We start from the raw sequence: 7,014 nt of genomic DNA on the forward strand, positions 1-7,014 counted from the left end.
TAAAGGAAGCTAAATCACTTATTGAACAACTTGTTTAACAGCCTTGGAACCGAGCTTACTACCTCAGCATTTTAAAAGTTGTCTTTTGTCTGCAGAGAAACTCTTTCTAATGGCATCAGCGAGTACCAGGTAAAGTCATAACTTGGTCAGGTAAACCTACCAATTTGGCTTCAACTTTATGTCATTCTATTGCCATTTTTAACTGTGAGGTAAAAAAAAAAAAAAAAAAAAAGGTAAATGAATGAATAGGCATAATTCCAGGAATAAAGGAAAACTGAAATTAGATAGATTCTATGAAAATAAGCTATGTGTGCTGTTGGAAGATAATATTGATTGATTTAGGGGAGATTATGTTGGTGTTAGCACTATGTAGTGAAAAGATGGATCTTAGATCTGTTTTTGTCATGGATTTGTGTGGTTTGGGGGCAGTATCTTAATTTCAGCACCATTTTCTCATTTGACAAATGGTTCTAATAGCATTTTGGACCAATATACAAGGTGCTTTTGAGGATTAACTGTGTACCTGCTGGAATATCACAGAGCATGGACCCCTTGCATGAGGGTGAAACAGGAGAAAAAGGAGAGGTGCAGAAGGAAGACTGTTTTTGCTTTTTGTATGGTCCTTGAGAGGACAGAAGGGGAAGGTTTTAAAAATTGTACAGTTTTTATGAAAGGAAGAAGAGAGCAGAAAGATCCAATTAGGAGAAAGTTTGTTATGATGTTTCATGACTTACTAACAAGAGAAGCTGAGGCAGTGTCTCTCTTTATGAATCAAACTGTGATGAACCCCTTGTACTGTTGGTTCCTCAATAACACAAACCACAGTGTTGTCATTTCTGCCATCCTAGCACATCCAGACCAAGTGCTGAAACAGAGCAGTTTTCAATAAATGACTGTTGAATGATGAATAAATGAACGAATGGATCCAGAGTATAATTTAACCACATGAGGATACAAAGCAATCCCCAGATAAACATGTATGTGGCATGAATGAATAAGTGAATGCACAAGTCATATCTGACAGTTGTACAATTAGGTTAATTTGAAGACTATGAAGTGTACAAATAGGTAGGTACAAAACAGTTAAAGTGTAAACCCCAGTAAAACAGCAGGTAGAGCATTTTTAACCCCTGCTGCTGCTTCTAGGGATGGTATTAGGAATTTATTCACATGACAGAGGAATTGACCATGTCAACACAGTTTGGGGACTTGCAAATAATAAAGGGATCTCTTTTATACTTTCATTCTAAAGATTTGTCTTCCAAAAACTAGGGCGATTTGTAAAACCCCTATCACCACAGTGATTTGCAAAATATGCATTGGAAAATAGCAGCGGCCCCTTTAAAAATTGGGTGAATTTGTAGATATGCTCAGAGCTGTGTTAAGAAAGTACTGAAGAGTCTGACCTTGAGGCATTCGCCAAAAGTTTAGACTTTAAAGAGCAGTAAACCCACCAGGGCCTCCTTCATACACTCTGTTTACATTCAGTGCTCTGTTTACATTTGTTACATGAATATTGAATTAGTCAAAGGAAGTTCGATTAAAACTTCTAGAATCTTCTGTTCTTCTGTTTAGCTTACCAAAACACTAACTCCTAGAGAGATTTGAAAAATAGTAGATTGAGCAGATGGAAGATTGTGATATTTAAACAGCTTCCTTCACAGATATGTTTAGGACATGGCCTGGGAGAATGAGGTTATCTGTAGGCTTGTATTTTTCATTTAGGAACAAAGAAGAATTTTAGCCAATTTAAGGAACAGCCAAAGATAAGCAAGATATAGATATAACTCAGAAAATCATTTGAGTAAGTATATGTAGTTATGAGCAATGTTTAGGGGTAAAAGGTGAGAATAGTTAAATTTTTTGGTTCACGTCTTGCTTGGGTAGAGTACTTTTTATACGCGTTCACCAGAGTTTGCCATATTGCTGTATTACTAAACTGGATGACTTTTAAAGCCATTCAGGACCTCAGGCATGGCTATCAGAACTTCTGGTAGCCCTAGCTATGACAGCCCATTCCTGCACACTAACTATTGAGACACATGTGCTTCGACTTGATAGGCCCACAGTTCCCAAGGGGAAACTAGATCTCCTAGTCAAGAAGGGCTAATGGGCTACAATTATTAAGGCTTTTATCTTGGAACTTCAAAGGGGAAACTAGATCTCCTAGTCAAGAAGGGCTACAATTATTAAGGCTTTTATCTTGGAACTTCCCCCCTTCCATGGCCACGATGAAGGCTGTTATGCACACCAAGATGGCAGAACACAGAGCACATAACAGTCAGCCATACTAAGTTCACTGGGGAATTTCTTGCCTCCACAGTTAAATCTAACCTCTGATTCCTAGTATCAATTTATATCATGAATCTTGAAGACACAGTTCAAAATCCTCCTTGTCTAGAACCATCTGCCTTTGCTCCCAGTTCTTACACTAATGGTCGAAAGAACTGTATTGAGGCCCTTTCTACATAGAACCTGACATGCCATGTATCTCAACACTGCCAAATCTATGTGCAATGATTTACCACATTCCTCCATTCAGAAAACCCTACAGCTTCTCTCCCTATTTTTCTACTGTACTTCTAATACTACTACAATGCCAACATCTGGAAGGTACCTAGAAAAACTACTCATTACTTAAGAAGATCTGTAAGACCTTTTCTAAGTCAAGAAGGAATTCAGTGATAATTCTTATAGGCTTAAACACCAAGAAAACAATCTGAATGGAAGAAACCTTGTATTCTCAGTACAGATACAGAACCTGTCCCAGACAGAATCTGGAGGACTTTGCCACTACGGGGAGCAACGAAACCTTCTAACACTGGATACCAGAGATTTATATGGGCCACAGCCCACCACTCATCTCAGTAATTCCTAAGTCCTGCCAATGAATGCCATCTAGGAAATCCAAGGTCATCTCAAGACCCACAGCCCAGAGAAGAGTCATGGGAGAAAGGCATGTACCAACCAAGGGCATCTAGCCTTTTAAAATGGAGCCAACTATAAACAAAAGCTGCAAAGGCTAGCTGGGAGTGTTCAGGACTTCCCCTGGCACCATCCTCTTTGAGTCTGACCACTTGCCTTCACTCTGTCTCCAAAATCTGGCTCAGCTCACCCATCTCACTTGTCTTAGTCTATTTGGGCTAATAATGAATACCATTGTCTGGGTGGCTTAAACAACATTTATTTCTCATAGTTCTGGAGGCTGGGAAATTCAAAATCAAGGCACTGACAGGTTCTGTGTCTGGTGAGGGCCCACTTCCTGGTTTATAGACAGTGGTCTTCTTGATGTGTCATCGTATGGCAGAACAGGGGCAGGAGAGTTCCCTGGAGTTCCTTTTATAAGGGCACTAACCCCATTCATGAAGGCTCCTCCCTCATAACCTAATTAAAATACCATCACTAGTATTTTAGAATTTCAAAATATGAATTTGGGGGGTGGGGGACAAACATTTAGTCCATTGCACCACTTTCCCACCTGTATCTGCACATGCATGTACAGGTATGCACACACATGCACATATATTCACAAATATACGCACGGATGTACAGGCCAGTAGAAGTATGATGCAAAGTAAAGCAGGAGTAGTAGTCAGGGGTCAGCTGATGAATGGCCTCCTAAGTAGTTCGGATTTCATCCTTCAGACTGTGAGGATTCACTGAAGAATTTTAAGCAGGATAATGAACTGATATGCATTGTAAAAAGATTTCCCTTTCTCAGTGCAGCATGGAAGATGATTTAGAGCTCATTAACACTAGAAACAGATGCTATTGTATTAGCCCAAGCCTCTCCTTGTTACCTGACTCTTTCTTAGCTCTTTAATTTACAAGACACTCTTTTCCTACCTCTATGTTCTGCCTGCCATACACTGGTTGCTCAATCCACATTTAAAAAACTAAGCCAAGAAAGCAAGCTGGATTGGTCCAATGGGCGTAAGTAAGATGTCTGGAATTGTTAGAGAAGGCGAGGCAGAAAAAGAGGACCGGGAAAGGGGGTCGGGTCATGAGAAGGTGGGCTTTTACTTGGGACAAAGGTAGACAGGAGTGAATAAAACATAAAGTTGCTTGGGAAAAGTAAATGCTAGTTAGGTAGGCACATATGACACAAAAAAGAATAAAGTGAAAGAGACAGACAGTGCAGATTATGTGATTGGAGGCATGAGACCCTTGATATAAATTTAGTTTCAACAACCAAGCTGAATACAAAGGAGAAAACCATTGTTCGTGAAGGAGGACAGAAGAGCTTTGCCAAGGTGAGATTTCTGTTGCGTGGAATCTGAGTTGGAAGATATAATTCATGAAAAATGAGAGATTTGTGAATGCATGTCTTCCTCAAAAGATACTTAAAATGGAAAAATTACTTAGGGGCATACACCTTTCTATACTTTAAGAATGACAGTGTGAGGGACGAATTTAATTTACATTGAGAAAAAATGATGTCGTCCAAAGCAACCAATGTCTAATATATGACTTAGAATAAATTGACCAGAATATGGGATTGAAGCACAACATTCAAATGGAATTTATAATATGGACATGAAATGGGAAAGCTGATTAATGGAATCTACGAGAGTTATATGCTACAACAAAAAACAATGGATGTGAAACGTAAAGTGAATAAAATGCTTTTTGAAACTTTAGCTAAAGAAACAACTGATTTTTCATTCCTGAAAAACTAGGGCAAATTGGCAGATAAAAATTTGAAGACATCGGAATTCTTTTTATAACAATGAAGATAAGGGGTAATCAGCTTATGAAATAAAAGTGGACAATCCAGATGACACTGAGGAAAAGCTGTGAAGCTAGAAAATTTTATTGTGAAACTGTCGTATGGCCAAGGAAAGGTGCAAACAAAGATAAAACACCAGACATGAAGAAATAATATTTAACTATTAGACATAGTAGCTCAGGAAGTGAATAGCACAATCAAGGTTTGAGGAACATAAGCATTCTAGAGCTTATGGATTCACTGTTCTGCTCTACAAAGCTTTTGGAGGACCGTATAGTAGAACATTTGGCAAATAGGATGAATGAAAAATAAAGAAATGAATGCTAAAGGCTAAGAAAGATATTAGAAACTAGAGGTCGCCACTCTTATTGAAAATATATTACAATAGATTTTATCTGTAGGACTACCTGTGGTAGTTGGCTAGATTAATAAAGGACTTGCCACTAGATGTTGTAATATAGTGTACGTGGTGGGAAAAACATAAATTGAAGTAAAATCTCGGAACATTCCAAAGGAAAAGTTAAACAGAATATATATTTGAATTAATGATATGTTTTTGTTTGATCCAAAAAATTATGACTATTTTCCTGTAAGACCATGCAAAATTTCATGATGCTAATCAGGAGTGTTGAAAGATTTTTAAATTACCTCTGGCCTATGTGGCCAGCACATGTGACCATTTCTAAAACCACTGATTAAAAGAGGGAGGAAATGAAAACATGAGGGCAATGAAAAATGGTAGCCAGTACATGGTTTTATTCTATGCATCATCTATTGATAATCTCTCTATTAGTGAGGTTCACCCAGGGAATTTGAACAAGTAGGAGACATATATCAAGAAATTTATTTCAAGAAATTTTGTCATACAATTGTAGGGCTGGTTAAGTAAGTCCAAAGTCCATAAAGAAGCTATCAGGAAGGGCGGAAGGCTCTGATTGTGGTTGCTTCCTAAGGGTGGAAAGGAAACAGCTTCTGTTGTATGGACTTACTGGAAAAACAGCCAGAATTTTATAATAATTTTATTGCAATACAGAATTTTATTATAAATTTAATGGTAATAGGAAATACAGTCTTTTCTATCTCATCTATAGCTGTATCTACTGTAGCACACAGAATATTCTGTCTGGGATTATGATGGTTAATTTGATGTGTCCACTTGGTTGGGCCAAGTAACCAGATATGTGGTCAAACATGATTCTGGAAGTCTCCGAGAGGGTGTTTTTGAATGAGATTAACATTTAAATTGGTGGGCTTTGAGTAAAACTGATTGACCTCCATAACGTGGGTGGGCCTCATCCAATTATCTGAAGGCTTGGATAGAACAAAAACTGACCTTTCTCAAGCAAGAGAGAATTCTGACGGGGCCTGAAGCTGCTGATCACAGGTGGAATTTCTTCTGAGAAGCCTTAGTTCTACTCTTAAGGCCTTGCAACTGATTGACTCATGTTTACTCAGATTATCTAGGATGGTCTGCCTTAAAGTCAACTGACATGGACTTTAATCACACCTACAAACACCTTCACAATAATAGCTAGATTAATGTTTGAATAACTGGGTTTGTAGCCTGGCCAAGAGACTATCAAACTCTCTTTTAAAAATTTGGTAAGAATGAGATGTTGCATGAAAAGGGATGTCATTATAGGAACTCAGCCAAGGAGCCTGCTGGTCACTTATTCTGACAGTATAAGACAGGGAGAATGCATTTAAAATATATGACTGGAATATGGGAAATGCTGGATGGAGCAAAGTCATTAATTCAGGCAGTCATTTACTTAATCATTCACTTGCTCATTTATCAAACATTTATTTCTAGCTAATATATGGGATACTGCAGTTATAACAATAAGGCACAGCCTATTCCAATAAGTAGCTCTCATCCTGGTGAGAGAGATACAGGAGTAAAAAGACATTTACAAAATGTATGTTTTAGAATACAATATGATAGAAGTGTGTATATGCTATGGGAACAGCAAGGAAGAGTAATGGGGATGGTAGACAAATCGAAATGAACTTATATTGAAGGTGTAATAATGGGAGATAGACTGATGAGAATTCTAAACATACATGAAAAGAGGATGAATAAAGAAAATGGGAAAAAAATAGAGGAATAAAACAAGTTAGCAAGCATGGGAGGGTAACATTTCTTATGCTAATTTTCCTCTTACATATTCATGATGTATGGCTCTCCCCAAGACTATGTGTGATCCCACCAGCAGTAATGAAGATCCTTTTATGGCCTGTGGAAAAGTAGCACAATCTCAGAGGGCAGCTGTGCATCTGCTAGG

Source organism: Pteropus alecto, unplaced genomic scaffold (genome assembly GCF_000325575.1).
Source record: "Pteropus alecto unplaced genomic scaffold, ASM32557v1 scaffold161, whole genome shotgun sequence".
Lineage (NCBI taxonomy): Eukaryota > Metazoa > Chordata > Mammalia > Chiroptera > Pteropodidae > Pteropus > Pteropus alecto.